We start from the raw sequence: 10166 nt of genomic DNA on the forward strand, positions 1-10166 counted from the left end.
AAAAGATCTTGGTGAACGTAGTTTTTGTATTGAATTTGTTAGAATTGTTATAACTTTTTGCTGGTGCATGTTGTGCTTGAGTTTATTATTTAGTTAATTATTTAACTTATTAGTTAGTTTATTATTTAACTTATTTCGTATGGATATTAAATTAAGTATTTTTTATATATATTCGGTCCATTCAATGTATTAAATTTTATTTAACGAAAAAAACTGAAAACTCGTAATGAAGATGGAATTGATAATAGAATGATTGAAAATAATTGAAAAACGGATCGAAATGACTCAACGATAACAAAATATTGTTTTCAGTTTTTTAATATGTGAATATAATCTAAATCTAAGTATTGGGAATCAGTCACCCCATGTAAACTGTATATCTATATATACATGAAAAAGATTTGAAAGTATTCAAATTTCATAATTTTTAATCCTTTTCAATCAATATTTATAACCAGGGTTCAATAAAAATATTAGTTGGAGACTTAGTCTACTTTTATTGTTTCCCATTATACCCTTAATGGAATATTATTCCAAAAATTTTTAGTTAAATGTCTATAATGTGAAAAAATGTTTCACTTCTACCGTGATTTCATAAAACCACACAATCCTATTTTTTATATTCCCTGTGGCTTATTTTCTAGATAAACCAGGCTTCAAGTCATATATTGACATTCTGCTTGATCTAGAAGAAACAGATGCCAGCTTTACAGAGGAACGGATGCGTGGAGAAGTAAATACAATTATACTTGCAGGCCAAGAAACAATAGCCACCACGTTGTTCTTTTGTTTCTTAACGATAGGAGACCATAAAGACGTGCAAGAAAAAATGGTAAAAGAGTTAGTAATCTACTATTGTCATTTGTCTTTTGGGGTTTTGGCAGAATCGCCACACTTAGCAGAGGGTTTGGCAAGCGCAGTAAACGGTGATGTTCTCTTGGAAGAATGCTGCAGCCCATCCTCTGTTCTTTGTATCTCTGAGACGCCTCTTACGACACACACGGGAGGAGACGGCGTGGTGCTATTCTGGTATAACACCACACCCATGGGTTGGGTGAGGGCAGCGCAGGAGGCCTTTGTCCAACAGTGGACGTCCTCCGGCTGATATGATGATGAACATGATGAATCTATCATTCTTTTTTATTGCAATTTGCGAACTAGCCTTCGGCTCACCTGCTTGCAAGTAATCAGCATCCCGTACGCTTTTTTTACTTAATGTTTAGGTAACTATTTTAAACTAACAACAGTTACCGTTAAATATTTACAGTTGGGAGGTTTTTATGCACAGGACACTATACTAGTGAAATTATCTGGCTAATGTGACTTAACATCATATGTCTCAAAGAGACTTTCTCTCTACTTCATTCTTTGTCCAGGGCTTTGTCATAGACTGTGAAGTCAGAACGTGTTTTGACGACGACCTTTTTCGGACGTTCTTGTCGTACGTAATCTATTTTTCATCACCAGTTATCAAAAACGGTGCGGTTTCATTACGTCTCAATAATGAATCTCTAATGTGTACAAGGTTCATTAGGTTTCTTACAGTGAGCTCGTGTAGCACCCAAATATCGAGCTTTTTTGTTTGCCTAGCTTTCTGGAAATGCGTCAAAATTTATTTGTGCTCAATTCCCAGTATTTCATATATGTCGAAACGATTGATCTTTGCTCCACTTTTTATAAATAGCGATTATGATTACAGACACTGGATTAGGTACCCACATAAACGTCGCAATTTTTTTCGCGACTTGCGTGAATTTTTTTCTTTTTTGTTATAAAACTTTAAAATGTTAGATCCACTCATTTTGACAGAAAAAAATTGCAACTAAAAAAATCTGGAAACAACATTTTTTATTATATTTTAATTATATTATATTTTAATTTTTAACCTTTTTTTAAATAAGATTTGGAGAAAAAAAAAACAAAATAAACAACCGACTTCAAAAACACTATTCCAAAACAATAGATATAATGTGCACTAAAAGTATAAAAATAATTGCGTATTTTTATACAATCTAATTAATTAATCTTATTTTAGTTACGATTATTGTTATTTTTGAAATCGGTGTCCTTCCGCCTTGACCCGCTCTCGCCTGCTCACGACTCAGCACATCTCACCTATAACTATGTATGTAGGTACAAACATGTCTTTTACCTATTCTGTGGTACAAACCTATCTTGTCTGAGACCGATTTTTAGTGAATTTGAAGTACACTAACTAACAATTTGTCTAAATATGTGTAGATATTCTAAATTTTTCAATGCAGCAATAAACGTAAGCGCTTTGCAATTTGATTACAGACAGAAATTCTGCCACAGATCGCACCCTTACTGTAAGTCATTAAGGAGTTCCATTGATATCATCGATCATCATATTCGACTACGACAATTACTTGACTATAACAGCTTCGTAGATGACTTAAATATCCTAATAGCATAAAAAAGATTCGGCCGAGTATCGTTAATTTGCTCCTAAGAGTTGAAGAGTTCCGTTACTTTGTCATGGATTCCATAATCAGAACCCAACCAAACTCTCACTAAACTACCTTTGAAGTATGTTCTTTCCAATAAAAAAAGAATCATAGGAATCGGTTGGCGCGATATTGAGTTATTCGTAAATTTATCGTCGACATACGTATAGCAAATTTAAGACTTTTATGGTTTTCCCATGGATGCCATTATCAGATCTGGACCAAATTGCAATGGGACCACACGAGAAGCACCAGCTTTCAAAATCAGTTCGCCCAGTCGAAAGTTTTGAGGCAACAAACAATAAAAAAAAACATACCGACGAATTGAGAACCTCCCTTTTTGAAGTCGGTTAAAAGTCAGAACATTTTCAGTTTGATTCAAAGGGACTCTTTTACATTTATTTGTAGTCTTTATTTAGCCTCTAGAATTATAAATACCTACTAGATTTCAACCCATGAAAAAGTTTTTCGTGAATCATGCTGTAAATATTATTTGTGTAATAAATTTAATCCCTTAAGTGAGGGTTATCAGTTTGAAACATAAACAATTGTTTAAATTTTAAAGATATTATTTATTCTGTAGAATAAAACAAGTAATGGGTGAAGAGAAGTGCGATGTCACAAAAGAACACTTGTCAATGATGCCGTATTGTGAGGCTGTAATAAATGAAACCATGCGGCTATATCCTGCAGCTCCTGGCGTTATGCGATACGCAGACCGTGACGTTAAACTTGGTGAGTACTTTTCCACCGTCTATATCACTCTTTTTATCTCAATTTGTTTACCTAATTTTTTTCTATTCTATTATCTATGAAACTCAGAGTTTGGCGAGTCAACATCTCCCGAGGATGCATCGTGTAGGAAAAACACGTGTCGAATTGTTTGAAGACAAATATTGGCGGAATTAACACTCAAGACAACTCAAAGCATTTGGATAGTTATTGATTTCTGCAAAATAACGCCTACTTCAATAAGTTTTATTTTATGACGTTTTTTGTCGGCTATAAAGTAATAATGAATTATATAATATACTCTATTACTGTCGCTCTTTTCTTGAAGAGTTGCCTTATTGATGCACAAGGCGCAACGCGCTATAGAATCACATTTGCCTGGCCCGTTTCGACATGCCACGCCACGTTAATATGTTTCTGCTTTTAGTGAATAGCCGTTAAATATTAAGCCATGCTTTAGTAATACCTACAATGTTTATTGTTTATGTCCTGTAATCTTGTTTCACATATTCAATAAATGTTGCTTACTAAAGTTGGTGGTTACCACCTAATCCACCCAGGTCTAAGCAAGTAGATTTCAGCTTGGGGAAAAGAGCTTGCATAGGTCAGTATACACTACTTCAGTGCACTATGGGTTATATTGCTTATTTAACAACTCGGTTTCCAGTTTCAACAGTAGTATGTAGTTTTACTCACCCAGATGAAGGACCTCCGAATGGTCCGAAACTAGACGGTACCCACACCGATGAATAGTGAGTAAAACCGTTAAAACCGTATTAATAAATAACTATTTATGCGTTGTCTCCCGATAGCATGCTAAACTCAAATTGCGGAACGTTTTTCATTTAAGCTACATTTCAATAAAAAAAACATGCTAAGGCTTCACACACCTAGAATAGGCAGACGTCTGGTTTCAAGTTTTTATAGAGATGATGGTTATTGAAGAAATAAGTCATATATCGTTTTCATGCTAAGTTTCTCTAATTATTTTGCAGGAAAAAGATATGCGATTCCAGTGTTAAAGACGATCTTGATTCACTGCATTCGTGATTATGAGATCATAGCTGAACGAAATGAGAATTTAGAGTTCAAAGTGGATGTTGCCTTAAAAACAATAAATGGTCATTTGATACAAGTGAAGCGACGACAGTAAAATTGAAATTAATACAGTAAAAGTTGAATTGATTAAAAAATATCACGTACAATGTGTTTCATTACCTTACCTAGGTTTATTATTTTGTTTTTAAATATATTTTTTAGACTCACAATCACGCTCAAAAGTTTTAGGCAGAGTTTTTGTTCAGTTATGTTTCGACCGCGCTTTGAATACAACGCCACGCCATGAGAAAGTGTTCAGTGGAAAAATGTCCAAATAACAGTATATCCAATCTTAAAAAGGATGAAGTGGATCAAGTAGGTTCCCATTTTAAATTAACAAAATTATGTAACTAGCTTGACGTTTTTAATCATTTTTCTAAATACATTTCAATTGATAAAATAAAATAAATTGAACATTACTGCCACGAAATAAGGAGTTAATATGAATGAATGTTTTAATGTTACCTGTATATTAAGATAATGAATATAATATATATTATAAAAGGCATTTTTATTTTCTTAAAATTAATTCCTTTAGAATTGTTTTTGTGTTAATTTAAGCAAAGATTTGGAATATTTTCCAAAAAATTAAACAATAAGACAATAGGGGACTCCTCTAGCAATGTAATATAACAAGTACTAGAATAAGTAATAATTGTAAAATTGCAAACCTGATGCACCAAAACATGCAAGGATTATTAGGTTAAGAACTTGAACTGGAGTTATTTATAAATCATAAAGATATACATATTTTATGTTTAACAGAGCACTGGCTCAGAAAATATGAGCTCATCTTTAACTTCAGTGGTCATCAGGTGGCAAGTGCGCTTAGCAGAGAAAAAGCTTCACGTGGCGGCTCTCTTATTCTTGTAAGTAAATTATTTAAATTCAAAGAACGAGAAGATATTGTGGGCCTTTCTGTTGAACGTACAATTGAAATAGCCTGTGCAGAGCTCGAGCGCGCAATTGTTGTTAGTATATACAAACCCCCAGATGCAGTATATGAATTATTTGAAAGTGTATTGGAGGAGGTTTTATTAAAATTATCTGAGTCTAAGAAGTATATCATGATATGTCGTGATTTTAATATTAATTTATTAGAAAAATCCTCAACCAGTATTAGATTCAGATCTTTATTCAAATCATATGATTTAACCAATATTTTCTTAGAGCCTACTAGAGTAACTGGCACCTCCAAAAGCTGTATTGATAACATATTTACCAATTATAAACCCATTTCTCAGGCAATAATTAACAAACTGAGTTCAGACCACTTTGGTCAGTTAGCCTCTTTTAATATTGAGGTCAATAAATGTACTAAAATTAAAAAGTTTACGTTTGTTCCTGTGAATAATAGGCGAATGGAGAAATATAGAGACAATGTGTCAGTTAAACTCTCAAATTTGGATTTATTCAAATATAATATTAATCCAAATGAAATGTATGATATGTTATTTAAAATAATTAAAACAGAGTTTGCTTCTATATTTACTGCTAAGACAGTCAAATCAGGTGGTCTCCTGTCATTTAATGATTGGGCAACAGTTGGCATTCATAGGAGCAGACAAAGGCTATATGAACTGTATAGTGAGAGATCATTGTATAATCATGATGCATCTGTTCTCGAGTATGTTATAAAATACTCTAAATTATTTAAAAGTGTTTGTTCTATTGCAAAGTCTATGCATATCAGACAAATAATTAAAAATGCACCAAATAAAATAAAGATGACTTGGAATGTTAGTAACTGGGAATCTGGAAGATTGAAAGACCGCAACATTGAATATAATCTATCAATAAACAATACAATAATTCAATCTCAGCAGGAAGTTGCTACTGCTTTTGAGATTTTTTTTTCTGAGATTCCAATTTCTATCACAAACACTCTTGTCTCCTCCACCAGTGTTGCTAAGTCACTTCTTCTGGAAAATGTTATAGGATGTCAACAAAGTTTCAATTTTAATTTTGTTAGCCCTGGAGAAATAATTAAAACTTTTAAATCTCTAGACATGAAAAAAACTGCTGATATATGGGGCATTTCTGTTAAAATAATAAGTTCAATAATTGATGTCATAGCACCATATCTTGCAATAGTATTTAATAATTGTATTAATCGTGGCGTGTTTCCTGACCTTCTGAAACATAGTAAAATTACACCAATATTTAAGTCGGGATGCTCTTCTGACCCGAACAACTATCGTCCTGTGTCGGTTTTGCCGACCCTTAGTAAAATTTTTGAAAAAATAATTTTAAGCCAAATGCTTACTTACTTTAACTCTCATAAGTTACTTCATTTGAAACAATTTGGCTTTACTAGGGGACGTTCAACAACGGATGCAGGTGTTGAGCTGATCAAGAATATTTTTGATGCCTGGGAGGAATCGCAGAATGCACTTGGCATCTTCTGTGATTTATCTAAGGCTTTTGATTGTGTTCAACATTCAACGCTGGTCAGGAAGCTATACCACTATGGCATAAAAGGAACTGCGCTCGATCTTCTGACTTCATATCTAAACAATAGAATTCAGAGGGTCGACGTGAATGGCAGGAGATCTCCTGGGACTCCTCTCAGTATGGGGGTACCACAAGGGTCTATTCTTGGACCGTTCCTCTTCCTTATCTATATAAATGATCTTCCTAATCTTATAGAGAAAAAACATAAGGTAGTATTGTTTGCGGACGACACTTCACTGATTTTCAAAGTGAAAAGAAACCAAGCTATGTATGACGAAGTGAACGATATTTTATCTGACATCGTGTATTGGTTTAGCGCTAATAACCTATTGTTAAATAGAAAGAAAATTAAATTCATTAAATTTACCGTAGCAAAAGTCAAAAATGTAAATGCAAATGTTTTGTTAAATGGAGAGGTGATAGAACCGGTGGAATCTGCTATATTTCTTGGCATAACTCTAGATTCCAAATTACAATGGGGCCCCCATATTGAAGGATTGGCGAACAGTCTGAGTTCTGCAGCATACGCGGTTAAAAAAATTAGACAATTAACTGACATGTCACGGCGCGACTAGTATACTTTAGTTATTTCCATAGTATTATGTCCTATGGTATATTGCTATGGGGCAACGCTGCCGATATTAATACAATATTTGTGCTGCAGAAGAGGGCTATTCGCGCTATTTATAACCTAGGTCCTAGGGAATCATTGAGAGCAAAATTCAAAGAAATGAACATCTTGACTGTTGCTTCTCAATATATTCTTGATAATGTAATGTATGTTCATAGGCACATAAGTGAATTTGCCAGAAACTGTCATAACCATAATGTTAACACCAGGAACAGACATAAACTGATGATGCCTACTACTCGGCTAAGTCGAGTTAGTAAGTCTTTTGTGGGGCGATGTATATGATTTTACAACAAGATCCCAGAAAATGTTCAAAACAAAGGTGTTACGTTATTCAAAAGAATTGTTAAAAAACGTTTGTGTGGTAAAGGTTACTATAACATAAATGACTTTCTTAATGATACCACAGATTGGGAATGGAGCGACCGCCCTCAGGCTATTAAATAATAAGTTTAATTGTACAATGTTACTTTGTAAATGTTACTTTAATTGTAAAATATATTTTTGATGAAAAAAAAAGCCCGCTGAGTTTGTTGCGCCCATTCTTCTCAGGCCTGAGGCATTCACTTTGGAATGGGTGGTAGTTTTTTTGACTTTCAATAAGTGATTTCACATCCTATTTTGAATAAAAATATTTGAATTTGAAAAAAAAAAATTGTTACATACATTTATGTTTTTGGTACGTATATACAACGCCACTCGGCCCCTTATGACATCCTTTTAATAGGCGATTGGGAGTCTATTTGTTCATAGTACGTCAATGCTACAATTTCATTGTATGTGTAAGTCCGTTTTTCCTACTCAGGTGTACTGTGAATACAAAGTACACCCTCGTAATATTCAACATATCGGAATCGTCTCCAAACCACTTTGCGGACAACAGCTATCAATTGTCAGATTCTCTATCACAGTATCGGATATGATGCGATATTTTGCGTTAATCGAAGTTCCAGCGAGTTAGGGTTCTCCTAAACACAATAGCCCAAAGTTTTGTCTGTCCACTTTGTAATTGAACAAGTTTAATCTTATTCTGGTAATTTATTGACATCTACAACGATATAATAGTTGTTTTCAAGAATGAAAAGCCATTCAAGTTTGTCTAGTCGTGTTTGATTAATATAATTATAGAAAATGAGAGATCAGGCGAATTCGGCGTGTGTTTTACCATAGGCCTACATTGGTAGTGTCACTGTGCTCTCCAGGTAGATACATAATTCTGTAACAGACAAGAACTCCACATTTTTGTTATAAATAATGCAGGCTCGAGGCCAAACGCCATCGGCGTTACGTTATACCACCAGAATTTAGTCTTAAGATGGAGGTGTCTGCAACAAGTTGTATATGCTATCAATTTTTATTTCCCAACATTGGCAAATAAAAATTGATCATCACTATCGGCTTGTGAGGTTGTCTATATGCTAGTATATATAAGTCTATGCTATACTATGTTTTACACTTCAACTATTTTACTGTTTTATTTATATTTCGTTCCGTGAATTGTCTTGGAGTACTTCAAATCGTTTGTGTATTCAAATAGGTCAACCTCAAGCAAGCAAAGAATCTCGTATGCGAAGCGCCTTTGTATTTCAATGATGTGGCTTTTATGTTCTGAGCGAACTGTAGTAGACTGGGTTTAAGTTAATTTGCTAAGATTTAGTTGGTGTGTGTTGGTTGTGTTTTGTGTTTTTGGTGTGGTTGTGGTTTTCCGTTGACCGAGAACATTATTATGTAAATATGCGTTAGATTTTGCACTGTTACACGATGTATGTATATATAAATATACTCGCTGACCCGACAGACGTTGTTCTGTACATAAGAAATAATATACTGTTTTTTTATGAATTTGTCAATAATATTTTATAACATCAAGAATCATTTCGTAAAATATGCTCATGTAAAATTGCATGATGCCTCCAACATATTTTTTGAAAAAAAAATATATTTTTAGAAATTTAGAGGGGTCCCCCTAATTTAAAACCCCTAAATTTCAGCCAGGTCTGCAGTTCCGAGTTGGGATGTATCAGGAGAAGTATAGACCAAGTTTTCAGCTTTCCACAAATACCTACCTACCTTAAAATTGGTGCCAGCTCTCCTACTAATCTAATAGATATACAAGCAGAGTATTTTTGTACGTATTATTGTAGGAATTTGGTCATCTTTCGCCTGCAACGATTTAGTACAGTAACAAACAGGTATATTACAGGTACAGGTATATTATATTCTTTAATTATTCCGAGAGTTATTATCGCGTATAAATATAAGAATAATAGATCGAGTTTAAATACTACCTTGCCATCAAACAGAGATATAATCTTCAGCAAATTTGCAGCAACATCAGATTATTTTGCCATAAAAATCGTATAGCAATTTCAGCCATAAAGCTTTATTACACCGTCAATATTCAGAGCAAATAAGAAAATAACGACGCTTGGTGTACCCGCTTTTGATGACGTTTCTATGTTGGCGTACGGATCCCTTATATCACATTTAATTACTACAAATTATTATCAAAGTCCTCCGCCGCGTCTAGATAAGTCTAGATAAGTTTGTCGCGAACAACTTAAAACATGAAACACAACAAAAAAAGAATTAGCGAATCGGTCCAACCGTTCACGAGTGATGCCGTGACCAAGGGAAATAGGGGTTCATATATATATATATATATATATATATATATATATAGGTAGGTTATTGTTTTTTTTTCCGGCACCTCCAACAAATATCGTTACTGTATACAAAATATATACAAAAACTAAACAAATGAGTGAACATGACGATCGGTG

The 10166-nt window shown here is 33.8% G+C and overlaps 1 long non-coding RNA gene across 1 annotated transcript; it reads left to right on the forward strand.

Annotated features, from left to right (window-relative positions):
- The first annotated feature begins 661 nt into the window (after positions 1-661).
- On the forward strand, positions 662-4340 carry LOC126965348 (uncharacterized). The gene is made up of 3 exons (XR_007729525.1): positions 662-840; positions 3052-3203; positions 4196-4340. It is a non-coding gene; the product is annotated as an uncharacterized LOC126965348 (long non-coding RNA).
- The last annotated feature ends 5826 nt before the right edge of the window (positions 4341-10166 follow it).

This window comes from Leptidea sinapis, chromosome 7 (genome assembly GCF_905404315.1).
Source record: "Leptidea sinapis chromosome 7, ilLepSina1.1, whole genome shotgun sequence".
Lineage (NCBI taxonomy): Eukaryota > Metazoa > Arthropoda > Insecta > Lepidoptera > Pieridae > Leptidea > Leptidea sinapis.